The sequence below is a fragment of the Engystomops pustulosus genome, chromosome 1, assembly GCF_040894005.1.
Source record: "Engystomops pustulosus chromosome 1, aEngPut4.maternal, whole genome shotgun sequence".
Taxonomy (NCBI): Eukaryota; Metazoa; Chordata; class Amphibia; order Anura; family Leptodactylidae; genus Engystomops; species Engystomops pustulosus.
The window spans coordinates 286,824,131-286,843,200 of NC_092411.1; the positions used below are offsets into that span (position 1 = coordinate 286,824,131).

At 47.2% G+C, this 19,070-nt stretch overlaps 1 long non-coding RNA gene across 1 annotated transcript in view; it reads left to right on the top strand.

Moving 5' to 3' along the window:
* The window catches only part of LOC140083235 (uncharacterized), an 85,340-nt gene extending 80,678 nt beyond the window's left edge, over nt 1-4,662 (top strand). The window contains exon 3 of the long non-coding RNA XR_011849937.1: nt 3,821-4,662. This is a non-coding gene — a long non-coding RNA (uncharacterized lncRNA). The remainder of the gene's footprint in view (nt 1-3,820) is intronic.
* Nucleotides 4,663-19,070: the final 14,408 nt, after the last annotated feature.

Below are 19,070 nucleotides of genomic sequence, written 5' to 3' on the forward strand. Positions count from 1 at the left end.
CCCAGCTCCACCAATGAGATCTACTTCCCTCTCCCTCGTGACACACAGGAAGTGACCTTTCAGCCAATCATTGGCTGCAGCGATGTGTCAGCATTTTCTGATCAGGGTGTGGCCCTATCTTGTAGCTTTATTCCAGTCCTGGTATCAGGTGAAATAAGATCTGAACTTTCTTCCAAGCCGCATTGTTTTGGCCGTGGAGCCTTTTTCATGAAACGTTGCGGCTTAGTTCACATGATACCCGGACTAATGCTATTTTTTCTACATATATTTCTTGCCCAGTCCTAGGGTAATGTGCACCCACATGTTTTTTTAACCCTAAGTGTGCTGCTTGAAGGAGCAGGGCTGAAGGAGCCTCTTACCGACTGTGACGGCTCATAAAATAGTTTTATTTTACGGCCTCACTTTCAGTTTTGCCCGGGGCCCCACTTTGTCTAAAACATGTGCTGCAACTACGCATGGCATTTGAGTCGGGGTGAGCCCCCCCATGTGTACACCGGTGACATCGGTTCTGCCTGTAATGCTGAGACTTGGGATCACGGAATAGGTTGAAGCAAGGTGTTTCTCAGCAGGTTCTTTTGCTTGCTCGGTCAAAATGTTGACAGTCATTGATCTTGGGAGGTTCTGGTTCTCCTTTCAGTGTTTGTGTCTATGCTCCCTTCATGTCTCCCCTGGATATAATGCACTGTAATAGTCTCTGCAGGACCACCTAGAGGTATCGAGCCTGTCTGACCCATTAAAGTGTCTATACATGACTAGATGCCAACGAGTCAACTTGACCTGAGGTGATACCAGACTGCAACACTTTGCGATGATGAACACAACTTCCCAGAGCTCTGGCTTCTTCCATGTGTGGTCTCTACATTTATTATTAACCCTCTATCAGACTAAAGTTTATGGCCAGGACCACGGAAGAAACATATGGCTGTCCTATCATTATATCAACCTCACCGCTATTATAACATAGGAACCCAACCTATTCAGATCACCAACCACTTGGCTGGAGGCTTCGGGGCTACTGGGTGGGGGTCAATGTCGTAAAAGAAGGTCCATCATGAATTATTTTTAGCATGTATGAAGACACCTCTTATACGTTTCTTGTTTTCCTCCGCAGGTCAGGAAAGGGTTACGAGCTAATGTTCTCATTTGCTTGTAATATTTGGATGCCTCATTAACATGATGCAGACACAGGCTGAGTGGCTCGGGGCTGTGTAATGAGGTCACTGCTGGCACACATCTGCTTGACGGACAGAGATTCAAACCGGCTTGGTCATGCAGAGTAGATAGTGAGAATTCATGTAAATTATGCCCTCCCGGGATACTTACTTGCACTATGACCTGATGAACTCCCTGAATGAGGAGGGGGCGAGGGGGTACAGACCCAGATGGAACTTTGATGGACTGATATAGAATAAATGTCCTGCAACATGTGCTCATCTAGGGCTTTACATAGAAATCATTCTCGCTCTACTGTCTTCTGCAATGGAGCCTTGGTCAAGCACGGCTTGTTCTTCACCAACAACCATTCTTCTTGCCATACCACTCAATGTCAAGATCATGTTTGGAATATTTACAAATGTAATCGATATCCAAAGGGTGTGGAGATAACCTGGGGAGGAACATTACAGCTGCAAAGCCTGATGGGAATGGAGCACTCCACCGCTTCAATCTCATCCTATTCCCATTCCAATCTCATGCGGTATATCTAGCAGGTTGTCCTGACTTCACTTAGGGCCCCTCTTATCAAAAGACAAGGGGGCACATTTACTTACATTGCCGCTGAAGTTCACAGATTGTCCAACCGGATTGCACATCTGCCACGATTAACTAAGATCACGTGCCTGATATCCTGCATGTGTCGCTTTTTAGTGGTGCATCTAAGTGCTTGGGCTTGCAACACACTGGGGCTTATTTACTTAGGGTCCCGCGGCTGCATTTCCGTTGGGTTTTTCCAACGTTTTCGGGGATCATGCCGCTGGGACAGGTATTAAACTTAAAGATTGTGTCGCAAGATCAAACACTTAGATGCACCAGGAGGAAGATGGTGAACTCCGGGGGACCTGAGTGGGCAAGCGACACATGCAGGATATCGGGCGCACGATCATGTGCGCCAAAATCCCAGCGCAGACACTTCTTAAATACCTGTATATACTTGCAGGACTTGCAGGACTGGAACTGCAAGTGTACAAAATTCTCCATATAACTTCTTAAATACCTGTTCATGCCATGTAATCCCAGAAAAAGGTGAACAGTCCGATGGAAGTGAGCAGCGACCCCTAGTGAATGAGCCCCAAGGAGTAAAGAATGGAAGGGAGGACAGAAATCCTTACAGGACTGATGGTGGTAACAAGTCCAGCACTTTACTCACCCTCAATCCCATAGACTTTGAATGGAGCAATGGACAGCCATGGTCATCACCCATGAGGTTCAAGGGGCCCCCATTCTACTTAGTGGAGGACACTTGATACCTGATAAGTTATGGTTGTGGCACAGCCGGTTTAGACTCGGGAACCTGTTGTGACTTCGGGCTCCCCCTGTGCACATACCCCACCTCCGCCCTAAGGTTCACATCGCTTCATCCTTTTCAGATCTGATGCATTTTCACCTTGTGATACCCTCCCGACACCGAGCTGGAGATGTGAACACGATCATCATTTATTTAATGTACATTTCACACTCTCTCTCTGCATTTTGACACTATTAGAACAAGGAACCTTAATTGTCTCTGGATTCTGTGTCTCTATCATCACACGGGGCTCTTTGTGTCTTGTAACATTAGCTAAGCCTGAGCAGCTTAGCCGGAGCTTTGAGGGTAAGATGGGGGTCACTGTGCGCTGTGGGTGCCCCACTTTTCGGTTTAGCCTAGTCATTTAACCCTACATTGACCTTCATCACTGCCATGTACATCTCAGCAGCCTGAAGGCCCATTATGCTCTTTAGTAAGACTCTGATCATAAGCAGAACACCTCAACGCTCCATGGATACTGAAATCCAATTCTGGAGATGGTAACATTGGTCTACCCATTATAAACATGATTGTTTAGGTTCTGAATGCTAAGACCACTGAAATCCCTATTTGAAGGCAAATGCAGTGGGCGGACTTGGCCACTAGACCATTTACCTCTATGAGACTCTGTCAATGGAAGTCCCATAGAAGGCAATGGAGTTGCACCCAAGCATGTACACATGTAGGACATTTAGGGGTACTTATAGGCCCATGTGCTCCGGATGACTGAGGTTATTACTGGAAAACCTCTTTTAAATGCAATACAACTACATACAACACTGATTGGAAATATCTGCCCTGATCCCTACTACACAAACTTTAGTCCAGCCTTAAGAACTAATAGAACTACCGAGAAGAGCTAAGTACAAGTAGAAGGCTCCGGGGTCTTATGGACTGGAACTGCCATTTCTACTCTCAGAAAGAAAGAGAATATAACGGATCCCAATGTAGATTCATTCTTCTAGAGTGGCCAATAATCTTTGATCGCTCTTACACACCATGGCCAATGGCTACTCCTTCCAGACCCTTTCACTTACATGAACAAGATATTTGGAACTAATAATTCCCACATGCCCAAATCTTCTTCCCCATGACATCTGCCATTAGGTCAGAGCAAATAGGTCCATAACACCAGAGATGTCCAACCAAAATCTCCAAGTACGGCCAATGTTTATTTAGCTTTCGATGGTCGCATTAAGATTTTCCACCTTTACATGAACCTGTGGATACAAAGCTTAAGAGAAATTCTCCGAAATGTTGGTAAAACTCCAGTGTTGTTTAGATAACAGTCATTAACCCTATAATGTTGTTTTTCAGGAAACGGCTTACAACGTTTCTGGTGGTCTTCACCAGACATGAAGCAAAGAGAAACCTCCAGTCTGCCAGTGTCCTACCGACTCCCGATAGGAAAACCTACAGGGGGTCCTAAACACTAAGGTTTCCAGGATTCTGATGGTTCTGGATAAAATTCTGTAGGAAATGTGTTCACGGATGTTACATTGTTATCAATACATTTCATGGATAATATGTGGATATGGATAAAGTTCAAGAAAAAGCCTGACGGATAATACGGTGCACTAAATAATTATCAGACACAGATATCAGATTTTGGATACTAAAACATGGTGGATGAAAGTTGTTATTCACTGGAAAGATGGGTCTAATGGATAATTTAATTAATGAACATTCAGTCTGATTATTGGAATATGTAGCATCAAAGATACTAAATATCCTGGACAATCGAACATGAAAGAATATGGCTAAAGATCACAGATAATATGTCCTGGATATATCCTGTGGATAATATGACGCAATCATGGATATAATATAATGGATACAACTTGGAGGGAATGAACAAAAAGCCGTATCTCATACGTCATAAATGGTCTTGGTCAATGGCTTACAAATGGAAGGTCCTGGAAGGGTCTAGATCATGCGATGCAGATTCTAATCTCCTGATTCGGATACCAACTAAAGTTGCTTCTATCACATTGGAGTCTACAACACAAGGAAGCTCTGTCCTGGAGGATGCGCCTTTAGGTTTTAAGAAAGATGGGGCCTAATAACTCATGTCCATGGTGGTTAAGGGCAGATGTTTTGGATATTACTGAGATATTATGATGCCATCATATATAATAACTAATAAATTATTAATCTTTTTGGGTGTAATGTGTGGATATCAGCGCACAGTAAATAAAATGTAGAATCTAATCATAATGGGGCACATTTATTAACGGCCCGATTCACGTTTTTCCGTCGGGTTTTGGTATTTTTTCCGTTTTGCGACGAATTCCGCCGGGATTTTGGCGCATGCGATCGGCACGCGAGCGTGGCCGTCGGAAAACCCAACGGATTCGTAAAAACCGCCGTATTTAAAAAAAATAAAAATTGGTCGCACGTGCCATACTTACATGCACCAGGAAGAGATCAGTGAACTCCGACATCAGCGACACCTGGTGGACATTGGGCGCAGGACCTTCATGAATCGCCGGAAGACCCGAACGCTCATTGGAGAAGCCGCCTCTGGAACGCGAATGGACCGGGTAAGTAAATGTGCCCCATTGTGTTGAGTGTCACGGGTGCTCCCGCGATCCCTGTCACGGATCGCGGGCGCATCCGTGCTCCTTCATGTGCCCCCGCTGCTGCCCGGTGTCTCTTACCTCTCCCGGCTCCTGCACTTCCTCGGACTGCCGTGCGCGCGCGCCCCCGCCTCCTAGGGCGCGCGCGCGGCTCCGGCCGAAAATTTAAAGGGCCAGCGCACCGCTAATTGGTGCACTGGCTGAACACCTCACCTTTAAGAATCCTGCCTCTTCCTGTGTTCCTTGCCGGATCTTTGTGCCTCATAGCCTTAGAGAAAGCTTCCAAGCGAGTATTCCTGCGTTCCTGTGTTTTCCTGCGTTCCTGTGTATTCCTGCGTTCCTGTGTATTCCTGCGTTCCTGTGTGTCTCCGCTCCCAAGTCCTGTGTTTCCCATGTTCCTCCGTGTTGCTGTGTTCCTGTGCCTGTATTCCCGTCCCCTTCTGCCTGGACCTCCTGTTGCTGACCCCGGACTTGGACCTGACGTTGCATCTCTGCCGCCTGCCCTGACCCTGTGCCTGGACCTGTCTACGAGATTGTCTTCCGCTAAGGTACCTCGACCTCGGCTGCCACCGTGGGCTAGTCACACCTGGGAACGACCTAGTGGTATCCTGCCGCAGCAAGTCCAACCCGCTTTGCGGCGGGCTCTGGTGAATACCAGGTTCCGCTAGGCTCCGGTTCCGGGTGTTGGCTAGTTACATCTCCCGCGGTGGTCCAGAGGATCCACTGATCCTAACATTGAGCCACACTACATGTTGGATCAGAGTAATTGATGGTGGCAGTTGTTGAATCATACTGACTTGAGTAGGTGTGAAGACATCATGGATGAAGACTACAGATCATATAACGTATTGATTGAAGAATCCAAGATCTATATTGGATTTTCCATCCTATATATATATGATACAGGTGATGATGATTTAAGATATCAAAACTCAGACACTTCCAAGGTCTGGAGTTTCCATGGATGAACACCAGGAGGACCAAACAGTTAGGAATTTTGTTGACATTGTTTAGTAACAGAAATACTGTTGATCATTACCTTCCAAACTCCCTAAACTACTGTAGTTCCTGTTACAGAACCTAAATATAAGATGACTCTCCCCAAAAGCAGATGGAGTTTGGATCATAGGTTGTCGTTCCTGATTGTGGATGACCCATTCTTTGTGTTTGGTATGAGGTGCACCAGGCAGGCTATGTAGAGTTGGGTGGACATGTCTTCCCAACCATAACTAGTCACTGCTGGTATACCCTCTATCTGGTAGGCTGGTGGGACCTCGGTATTATGCACCTTTATACCTTTCCTCTCCTCTTTCAGTGATTATATCTCCTAATCAGTGATTATTTTAATCTTCAGAATTTATGCCTGAAGGGTGCGTCCAGGTTGAAGAAAATGCTAAAAAGAATGTTGTGGAACGAGCTTCTAAGCCGATTAATAGTCAGACAATCTCCCCGGCTCACAAGGTGTTGTTGTTTTGTAATCACCGTTTTAATCCAAATCTCGAATTTGCCTTAATTTTCTAAAATGTTAGTTATTCCATATGTGGGTGGGCACAGCGCTTGTACAATGGTCCAGCCATTCTTTAAAAGGGATTAATTAATAGATAAATAATAATAAGGTAAAATAATACTCAATAAGAATCAGTTTGAGTAACATTTTTAATGGTATTTAGTGGTGAGGGAGAACATAGATAGGTGGAGGACACAGCAGATGTTACAGAAAGTTGCATAATGAGCGAGTGTCATGTGATTTACTCGGATCACACTCCCATCATAATGTCCGGCTCGAATGCTCCTAGACCAGAACTGTAGTGTCATGCTGAGCTCAGTTCCATTCTCTAAGCGTTCAGGTGCACCAAGTGGGCATTCAGGCCAGATTATGCTGCGAGTGTCCAAAGAGTAAATCACATGACATCGCTCGTGAGCAATAGGTCTAAATGTGATTACTCTGCTTGAAGAGATGGGTTTTTATGGCACGGTAGTGGTAAGTTGTTGTCTGATAGTTAGAGGTAGTGCCTTCCAGAGAATTGCTGCAGCTTGGGAGAAGTCCCAGTAAGTGGAAGGTTCGGATTAAAGAAGAAAGTATCTTCACTAGAAAATCGAAGAGCACGGGCTGGGTGTTAGACTGAGAAGAGGTTGGGGAGGTAGGTGGCAACTTTATGGATGAGGGGAATAGTTTGAATTGAATTTGGAAGGAGATGGGCAACCACTATAGTTGAAGATATCCAGACAAGTTGGAGCTTAAGCAGAAACTTTGGTAGAAGGTTTTCTCTAAATTCGACTCACCATGAAGATGTAGTTTTTATCATGTATTGGTTTTGTCTCTGAACCACAAGATGTGGAGATATTAGAAGATCACAAGCAGAGAAGCCCATTCATGTAACATGACCAGATAAACCCCAAAATAGTTTTTTAAGTTTGACAATTTTAATGTGCGGGAAAGTTTAAGCAACACAGCAACAGGTATCCTACAGAAAGGTCAAAGTCCTCTGGTCAAAAAGTGGACGATCCATTCCATCCACATATCTCATGCCTAAGGGTAAGTTTTCTACATCCATGACGTTCCCTGAAGAGAGGAAAGAAGGGGCTTGTAGAATTCTTCTGTATGCGGAAGAGAGTGGATGTATGAAAGAAATGAGGTATTGTCTCTAATGAGCTGTAGAATGCTGCCTTTCTGTGCCCCTCGCCCACACTCGCCCATGGTCCCCCTCATAATGCACCCTAATGTGAGCAAACAACTAGAGATGAACGGATCCAAACCAGAACCCTGACTTCAGCCAGAAGTTCAGGTTTGGTTCAAACCCCCCCTCTTTCCTCTTGCAATGTAACACCCACAATTGTTGCCAAACCTGATTGCAGGTATTATATGGAATGGGTTCGGGTTCTGATCTAAACCCTGCTCCAGGAGCAAAATGCCCTGAGACAGTTAACTATTTAGATCCAGGACCTGGGCTTCCAAATACTCAACTTGCTTACATCTAGTGCAACCATATTCACCCTCAAACGGCTGTGCGAGGTATGTATACGTTTCATAAGGCACACACATTGGTAGCCATTAGAGATGAGCGAGTATACTGCTCGGTGGAGTATTAGCATACTCGGACCGGCTCGTTACTCGGACGAGTATCTCGCCGGCTCGAGATCGAGCATTAAATTAAGTGAAGAACAGAGTTTTTATCACATAATAAAATAACCCAGATGTTTGCAGATGTTTTGCTTGTAAGAACACATTGAAATAACACTATTCTTCACTTTGCAGGTGTTCGCGCGTGTCTCCCGCTAATTTAGGAGATGTGCACGAACATCTGGAATGTGAAGAATATTGTTCTTTCAATGTGTTCTGCACTTAAATGTTCGTGTTCTCACTGTTTTTAATGTTTTAATTCTATTCTTCACTTTGCAGCTGTGCGCGCGTATCTCCGAACCTATCGGGAGACACGCGCGCACACCTGCAAAGTGAAGAATAGTGTTATTTCAATTTTTCTTACAAGTAAAACATCAGTAAACATCTGGGATATTTTATTATGCACTGTTCTTTTAATGTTCTGTTTCACTAAAAAAATGCTCGGGTCTCCCATTGACTTTAATGGGGTTCGTTATTCGATACGAGCACCCGAGCATCGGGAAAAGCTCGTATCGAATAACAAGCACCCGAGCATTTTAGTGCTCGCTCATCTCTAGTAGCCATGTCTATGGAGTGTCTACTGAACACAAATACAGTTCCTTTTACCAAACTGTAATTTTCCAAAACTCTGCACTTATCAGGACTGTTGCACTTTGCAGAACTCTTGCAGTCTCTGTGGATTGTGTACTGTACTAGTCATACACGGGTATTTACCTGGGAAAAGTTTTTTGTGATTGGATATTAAAGGCATTTTAATAAGCAAACATGGGCTACGTCAGCCGACCCTTTTCAGTCCATAATGTACAGGATATTAGATCACATTTACTAAGCAATATGTGGCAGTATTCTACAATGGGGGATATCTATCATATGCCGGTGCTCGTGCTGCTTTTTCAAAGCTGGATACATCAGGAGGCTTTGGCACGGTGTGGCACAGAGGCCCTGATAAATATGCCCCAATGTATCTATGAAGTGTTTCTGCCAGTATAGTGTCGCCGCTGCACTGAGCGGAGTCGCAACAGAAAACTGTGCACATAAAGGGGCGTTCTGGTGTGTATTCGCACCGTGCACCATATTTATATCGATACAATTGTGACTTACGCCCGTCCATGCACATCGGGTGTTAGATTCATGACTCGGGGGCACTCGGTAGTGAGGCAAGCAGCAGGTAGTGCAGTTTGTTGGACTATTAATAAATGTGAGCCATTGTGCAGTGAGAAGGACATAATCCTTGTCATTTATACTCTTCATGTGATTGACAGTATCATAGATGATGGTGAAGGAGCACTAGAAATGGCTGGAGATGGATACTATGGATGGGTATGATGGTTACAAGGTGACTATAGCTGACTAAAGATGCCAATGTCATGTCCCACTGAATAGGTCATCACTAAATTTGGCTACAGCTACAATTATCTGTCTGGATCCCTGGATAGTTCCTCTTTGTCTTTTGATCTCTGCACATAGATTGCTGCCCAAGCAACAGAGTCAACCTGGCTCCTATTTCCAGCCTTCTGACCACTGGATCAAGGCTAAGGTAATGGCTCAGTTGTGATGCTGGGAGCTGACAACTCCCTGCATCATCAATGCATTTAGCTCTATTTGAGTCCAGAGGACCCGGGGTATATATGCTCAGAAGAACGGGATGGACTACAAGATCCAGGACATTCCCTCTGGAATCCAGACAGTTGGGAGATGTGAGTGTAGCGCCCTCTTCAGCAGCCAGGGGATGATGCAGCGAGTGTTGCTGTAGTTTGTTGCATTACTCATGGCTGATCCCCTGATATTTCCATTGAGATGAAGTCCTGGCATGTGAGTGACATTGGGAAGCAGCCGGATGAAAGCTCATCAAACTACAACTAAAAATAGCCGCAGTTTCCATGTGGAGCTTTCTCTGCCATGAACAGGCTGGGAAAATCCTGTAAGCTGACCTAAATCTTGTGCTGTGCATCGCTGGGATCTTTCAACTCTGTAGCTGCGCTGTGTAATGCAGGAAGGGGGGGCACTTATTAAAGTACCAGGATCGGGCACCCTAACGTCAAGTTACAAAGCAACCCCAAATAAATATGTATTCTACCATTAGATTGTGTCATAGATCACCCTATACACTGCAGATACCTATCTCCCAACAACTGCATGCCCAATGTGACAGGGAACCTGTCAGCAGGTGTAAGTATGCAGCATGAAGCCAGTGTTATGCAATATCCCTAGAGAGATGTGTAGTCAGACCTTTGTGCATGTTGTTAGTAGCAGCAGGACTGTGATATGTAGAATGATTGATATTCAAGAATTTCAACTTATCCAAGTTTACTTTTGGGCATGTCCTCAAACTGCTGAGGAGACTACACATACCCTGCAGGGGAGGAGAGGAGACTACACATACCCTGCAGGGGAGGAGAGGAGACTACACATACCCTGCAGGGGAGGAAAGGAGACTACACATACCCTGCAGGGGAGGAGAGGAGACTACACATACCCTGCAGGGAGGAGAGGAGACTACACATACCCTGCAGGGGAGGAGAGGAGACTACACATACCCTGCAGGGGAGCAGAAGAGACTACACATACCCTGCAGGGAGGAGAGGAGACTACACATACCCTGCAGGGGAGGAGAGGAGACTACACATACCCTGCAGGGGAGGAGAGGAGACTACACATACCCTGCAGGGGAGGAGAGGAGACTACACATACCCTGCAGGGGAGGAGAGGAGACTACACATACCCTGCAGGGGAGGAGAGGAGACTACACATACCCTGCAGGGGAGGAGAGGAGACTACACATACCCTGCAGGGTAGGAGAGGAGACTACACATACCCTGCAGGGGAGGAGAGGAGACTACACATACCCTGCAGGGGAGGAGATGAGACTACACATACCCTGCAGGGAGGAGAGGAGACTACACATACCCTGCAGGGGAGGAGAGGAGACTACACATACCCTGCAGGGGAGGAGATGAGACTACACATACCCTGCAGGGAGGAGAGGAGACTACACATACCCTGCAGGGGAGGAGATGAGACTACACATACCCTGCAGGGAGGAAAGGAGATTACACATACCCTGCAGGGAGGAGAGGAGACTACACATACCCTGCAGGGGAGGAAAGGAGACTACACATACCCTGCAGGGGAGGAAAGGAGACTACACGTACCCTGCAGGGAGGAGAGGAGACTACACATACCCTGCAGGGGAGGAGAGGAGACTACACATACCCTGCAGGGGAGGAGAGGAGACTACACATACCCTGCAGGGAGGAAAGGAGAGGAGACTACACATACCCTGCAGGGGAGGAGAGGAGACTACACATACACTGCAGGGAGGAGAGGAGACTACACATACCCTGCAGGGGAGCAGAGGAGACTACACATACCCTGCAGGGGAGGAGAGGAGACTACACATACCCTGCAGGGTAGGAGAGGAGACTACACATACCCTGCAGGGGAGGAGAGGAGACTACACATACCCTGCAGGGGAGGAGATGAGACTACACATACCCTGCAGGGAGGAGAGGAGACTACACATACCCTGCAGGGGAGGAGAGGAGACTACACATACCCTGCAGGGGAGGAGATGAGACTACACATACCCTGCAGGGAGGAGAGGAGACTACACATACCCTGCAGGGGAGGAGATGAGACTACACATACCCTGCAGGGAGGAAAGGAGATTACACATACCCTGCAGGGAGGAGAGGAGACTACACATACCCTGCAGGGAGGAGAGGAGACTACACATACCCTGCAGGGGAGGAGAGGAGACTACGCATACCCTGCAGGGGAGGAAAGGAGACTACACATACCCTGCAGGGGAGGAAAGGAGACTACACATACCCTGCAGGGGAGGAAAGGAGACTACACATACCCTGCAGGGGAGGAGAGGAGACTACACATACCCTGCAGGGGAGGAGAGGAGACTACACATACCCTGCAGGGGAGGAGAGGAGACTAAAAATATCCTGCAGGGAGGAGAGGAGACTACACATACCCTGCAGGGGAGGAGAGGAGACTACACATACCCTGCAGGGGAGGAAAGGAGACTACACGTACCCTGCAGGGGAGCAGAAGAGACTACACATACCCTGCAGGGGAGGAGAGGAGACTACACATACCCTGCAGGGGAGGAGATGAAACTACACATACCCTGCAGGGGAGGAGAGGAGACTACACATACCCTGCAGGGAGGAGACTACACATACCCTGCATGGGAGGAGAGGAGACTACACATACCCTGCAGGGAGGAGACTACACATACCCTGCAGGGGAGGAGAGGAGACTACACATACCCTGCATGGGAGGAGAGGAGACTACACATACCCTGCAGGGGAGGAGAGGAGACTAAAAATATCCTGCAGGGAGGAGAGGAGACTACACATACCCTGCAGGGGAGGAGAGGAGACTACACATACCCTGCAGGGGAGGAGAGGAAACTACAAATACCCTGCAGGGGAGGAGAGGAAACTACACATACCCTGCAGGGAGGAGAGGAGACTACACATACCCTGCAGGGGAGGAGAGGAGACTACACATACCCTGCAGGGAGGAGAGGAGACTACACATACCCTGCAGGGGAGGAGAGGAGACTACACATACCCTGCAGGGGAGGAGAGGAGACTACACATACCCTGCAGGGGAGGAGAGGAGACTACACATACCCTGCAGGGGAGGAGAGGAGACTACACATACCCTGCAGGGGAGGAGATGAAACTACACATACCCTGCAGGGGAGGAGAGGAGACTACACATACCCTGCAGGGGAGGAGAGGAGACTACACATACCCTGCAGGGGAGCAGAAGAGACTACACATACCCTGCAGGGGAGGAGAGGAGACTACACATACCCTGCAGGGGAGGAGAGGAGACTACACATACCCTGCAGGGGAGGAGAGGAGACTACACATACCCTGCAGGGGAGGAGAGGAGACTACACATACCCTGCAAGAAATAGAGGAGACTACACATACCCTGCAGGGTAGGAGAGGAGACTACACATACCCTGCAAGAAATAGAGGAGACTACACATACCCTGCAGGGAGGAGAGGAAACTACACATACCCTGCAGGGGAGGAGAGGAGACTACACATACCCTGCAAGAAATAGAGGAGACTACACATACCCTGCAGGGGAGGAGAGGAGACTACACATACCCTGCAAGAAATAGAGGAGACTACACATACCCTGCAGGGAGGAGAGGAAACTACACATACCCTGCAGGGGAGGAGAGGAGACTACACATACCCTGCAGGGGAGGAGAGGAGACTACACATACCCTGCAGAGGAGGAGAGGAGACTACACATACCCTGCAGGGGAGGAGAGGAGACTACACATACCCTGCAGGGGAGGAGAGGAGACTACACATACCCTGCAGGGGAGGAGAGGAGACTACACATACCCTGCAGGGGAGGAGATGAGACTACACATACCCTGCAGGGGAGGAGAGGAGACTACACATACCCTGCAGGGAGGAGAGGAGACTACACATACCCTGCAGGGAGGAGAGGAGACTACACATACCCTGCAGGGGAGGAGAGGGGACTACACATACCCTGCAGGGGAGCAGAGGAGACTACACATATCATGCTGGGAGGAGAGGAGACTACACATACCCTGCAGGGGATGAGATGTATACAGCCCCCCCCCCCCCAGCAATCTCTTTATGCAGCTCCCCACTAATCACTATATACAGCTTCCCCAGCAACCACTATATACAGCTTCCCCAGCAACCACTATATACAGCTCCCCCAGCTATCACTATATACAGCTCCCCAGCTATCACTATATACAGCTCCCCCAGCAACCACTATATACAGCTCCCCCAGCAATCACTGTATACAGCTCCCAGATATCACTATATACAGCTCCCTCAGGAACCACTACATACAGCTCCCCCAGCAACTACTATGCACAGCCCCCCAGCAATCACTTACAGTTCCCCTATTAATCACTATATACAGCTCCTCAGCTATCACTATATACAGCCCCCAGTAATCACTTTGTACAGCTTCCCCAGCAATGTCTATATACAGCCCCCAGTTATCACTATATGCTGCTCCCCGGCAATCAATATATACAGCTCCCCAGCAATCACTTTATACAGCTCCCCAGCAATGACAATATACAGCCCCCTAGGAATCACTTTATACAGCCCCCATTAATCACTATATACAGCTCCCAGTAATCACTATATACAGCTCCCAGTAATCACTATATACAGCCCCCAGTTATCACTATATACTGCTCCACAGCAATCAATATATACAGCTCCCAGTAATCACTATATACAGCTCCCCCAGAAATCACCGTATACAGCTCCCCCGGCAATCATTATATACAGCCCCCAGTAATCACTACAAACAGCTCCCTCAACAATTACTATATACAGCCCCCAGCAATCACTACAAACAGCTCCCTCAACAATTACTATATACAGCTCCCCCAGCAATCATTGTATACAGTCCCCCTCTAATAACCATATACAGCCCCCCAGTAATCACTATGTACAGCCCCCCAGCAATAACTATATACAGCCCCCCCAACATTACCTATATACCATCCCACAGAATTCACTACATACAGCCCCCTATAATAACTTTATACAGCCCCTATAACAACTATATACAGTCCTCCTATAACTATTTATAGCCCCCGCTAACTAAATACAGCCCCCGCTAACTATATACAGTCCCCTATAATCACTATATACAGTCCCCCTTTAACTATATAAAGCCACCTATAATTACTATATACAGTCTCCCTATAATAACTATATACAGCCCCTATAATAACTATATACAGCCCCCCATAATAAATATATCCAGTCCAAGGTAAAATAATAAAATTGTTCTCACCTTCTATCGTTCCCGCAATGTGCACTGTCCTCATCTTCCCTTGCGGTGTCAGGGTGGATATCAGAGGTTACCAAGAAGGTGGCACCCTGCTGCAGGCGACACTTCACCTATGGCAGAAAAGGGAACTTATTGTTCTTTCGCTCTGCCATAGACTGTATTCAGGGCTGATCCATTGGGTATGGCCTGGAGAGCCCGGACCCAAATATTCTGTGGCATGACCACCCGAATCGCCCACATTTGGTGGGGTCCCCTTTTAGGGCAAAGTGGTGGGGGCCCCGGGGCACGCACCTTGGGCGCCCAATCTATGATCCGGCCCTGACACATACCCTGCAGGGGAGAAGAGCAGAGTATGTTGAAGGCAGAAGAGGAGGTACTGCTATTGAAGTTCTAAAAGGATTGAAAAATAAATAAAATCTTTCTACAAAACAATGTTGTATCTTTCTTTACAGTTTTTTTTTTTCCAATCAACAGTACATATTATGTAGTATGCAGAATATGTGATTGCCTTTGCCCTGTCTCCAAAGAAAGACAGAATACAGAATATGGCCCTTTATGATGTCACCATACAGAATATAGTTCATTGTGATGTCACTATACAGACTACACATCTAGAGGCTGGTGGGTCCCTAATTCTTCTTTGTACATCTAGAGGCTGGAGCTTCCTCCATTCTTCTTTGTACATCTAGAGGCTGGAGGTTCCTCCATTCTTCTTTGTACATTTAGAGCAGTGATGGCAAACCTTTTAGAGACCGAGTGCCCAAACTACAACCAAGACCCACTTATTTATCACAAAGTGCCAACACAGAAATTTAATTTGTGATTTATACTCCCTTCTCTGTCACAGTTTTCATTGATACCAGCACCTGAGGACACCAATAAAGCAGAAAATAGTCCCAGGTAGAGCTGTCACTTTAAAATAGCTCTGTGCACAGCAAGTCCTGGGCCGTCTGGGACTGCAGGAAGATACCTGGAGTCATCTCTGGTGATGGCCTGAGTGCCCACAGAAAGGGCTCTGAGTGCCACCTCTGGCACCAGTGCCATAGGTTAGCCATCACTGATCTTGAGGCTGGAGGTTCCTCCATTCTTCTTTGTACATCTAGAGGCTGGAGGTTCCTCCATTCTTCTTTGTACATCTAGAGGCTGGAGGTTCCCCACATTCTTCTTTGTACATCTAGAGGCTGGAGGTCCCCCCATTCTTCTTTGCACATCTAGAGGCTGGAGGTTCCCCCATTCTTCTTTGCACATCTAGAGGCTGGAGGTTCCCCCCATTCTTCTTTGTACATCTAGAGGCTGGAGGTTCCTCCATTCTTCTTTGTACATCTAGAGGCTGGCGGTTCCTCCATTCTTCTCTGTACATCTAGAGGCTGGAGGTCCCCCCATTCTTCTCTGTACATCTAGAGGCTGGAGGTTCCTCCATTTTTCTTTGTACATCTAGAGGCTGGAGGTTCCTCCATTCTTCTTTGTACATCTAGAGGCTGGAGGTTCCTCCATTCTTCTTTGTACATCTAGAGGCTGGAGGTTCCCCCCATTCTTCTTTGTACATCTAGAGGCTGGAGGTTCCCCCATTCTTCTTTGTACATCTAGAGGCTGGAGGTTCCCCCATTCTTCTTTGTACATCTAGAGGCTGGAGGTTCCCCCCATTCTTCTTTGTACATCTAGAGGCTGGAGGTTCCCCCATTCTTCTTTGTACATCTAGAGGCTAGAGGTTCCCCCCATTCTTCTTTGTACATCTAGAGGCTGGAGGTTCCTCCATTCTTCTTTGTACATCTAGAGGCTGGAGGTTCCTCCATTCTTCTTTGTACATCTAGAGGCTGGAGGTTCCCCCATTCTTCTCTGTACATCTAGAGGCTGGAGGTTTCCCCATTCTTCTTTGTACATCTAGAGGCTGGAGGTTCCCCCAATCTTCTTTGTACATCTAGAGGCTGGAGGTTCATCCATTCTTCTTTGTACATCTAGAGGCTGGAGGTTCCTCCATTCTTCTTTGTACATCTAGAGGCTGGAGGTTCCTCCATTCTTCTTTGAACATCTAGAGGCTGGAGGTTCCTCCCATTCTTCTTTGTACATCTAGGGGCTGGAGGTCCCACCATTCTTCTTTGTATATCTAGAGGCTGGAGTTTCCTCCATTCTTCTTTGTACATCTAGAGGCTGGAGGTTTCCCCATTCTTCTTTGTACATCTAGAGGCTGGAGGTTCCCCCATTCTTCTCTGTACATCTAGAGGCTGCAGGTTCCCCCCATTCTTCTTTGTACATCTAGAGGCTGGAGGTTCCTCCATTCTTCTTTGCACATCTAGAGGCTGGAGGTTCCTCCATTCTTCTTTGCACATCTAGAGGCTGGAGGTTCCTCCATTTTTCTTTGTATCAGTGCTGTAGCTCAGTGACATTGGTTGGAGAATATTTGTGAAGAATCAGTTTCTCAATGGGATTTAGGTCTGGACTATGACTGGCCATTGGATACACATAAATATGATTGGATATAAACCCTTGCATTGTAGCTGTGGTTGAATGTTTAGGGTCGTTTCCTGGATGAAGATGAACCTACCCCCAGTCCCAGGCCTTCTGAAACCTCTACCAGATTTTCCTCCAGGATAGTCCTGTACTTTGATCCACCTTCCCATCTGCTCTGAGCATCTTCTGAAGCTTGGCCTCCACTAGCATGAAGTGCCCCCCTCTGGTATCACGTGAGAATGGTGTGGTCGGGGGGATGTGCTGTGTTTCCACATAGCGTTTGGTTGTATTAGTTGTGGTCTCCTCTGAGCAGAGCTCTTCTTCCATATTCTTGCTGTGTCCCTACATAGGACAGGACTTCTTATGGCTTTCGGTAATGGTCCTTTCTTTCTTCTCTTCTATGCAGGGCACAACTAATAATTGTCCTGTAGACAGATACTCCCCCTGAGCCGTGTACAGATCCTGGGCCTCTTGTCTGGACTCACAGTAAACACTGGCGGGTGGGTGGCCACGTCTGTGATATGGTCAGAGCATTGGCTATTTTTTAAGACCAATCCCTCTAATACCACCACAGCTTTATCCCGGAGCTTTCTGCTCTGCTCTTTGGTTCTCATGATGCTGTTTGTTCACTGATGTTCTCTAATGACATAACAATATCTAATCACTAATGAGGAGGCTTCTAAAGTCAATGGGACACTGGATCACAGGAAGAGGGCATTATACTACATATGGGTGGTCATGGAGGGGACATTAGTCAGTAGGTGGTGGGTATTATACTTTGTAGCTGTATTAAGGCCGCTAGCTTCTTTGAGCTTTTCTTTTAGCTCCTACTCAGTGTTGGTGAAAGAGCGCATGCGCTATCGTATGATACAAGCTGCAGGAGGAGTGCGGCGCGGAGGCATAGGGGGGTGGGACACTGAGGTGCCACTGAGTTGTGTAGGAGTCTTTGCTACCACAGTCCGGGGAGGCTACTCCACGCCCCAGTAGCCTCTGCAAAAAATTTGCATATTAGTGAGATAAAGTTTAGATCAGGTTAGAGACATATAGTTGAGGGCTTAGACTGTTACATTAACACATAGATTCCTGATGGAAGGTTTCCTGTAATGTCTTTTCCAGATCCTACTGTCTCCTGTGTACCATGCAGGAACAATGAGGTTTATTTACCAAGGGCCCTGCGGAGCATACTTTCATCGGACATCCCGATGATTTCTATTTTGCGTCGCTGGGACAGAGATTTAAAAGGGATCTTTGGCGCACCCAATCGGGAGCGTGGCCATCGGATGATCCGATGGACTCGGACAAACCGCAGGCTTTAACTTAAAAATTGTGTTGCAAGCCATGCACTTACATACACCGGGAAGAAGAAGGTGAACTCCGGCGGACCCGAGCTGGGAAGTGACACATGCAGGATATCGGGTGCACTATCTTCATGAATCGCGTCAGGGCAGTCCGGATCAGGGATCGCACAGGGACCGGGTAAGTAAATGTGCCCCATAGTATGTTACCTTCATCATGCCAGTCCCCTATATGGTCGGGTGTCAGTAGAAGGACTACTACCCCCACCTCATGCATCTCC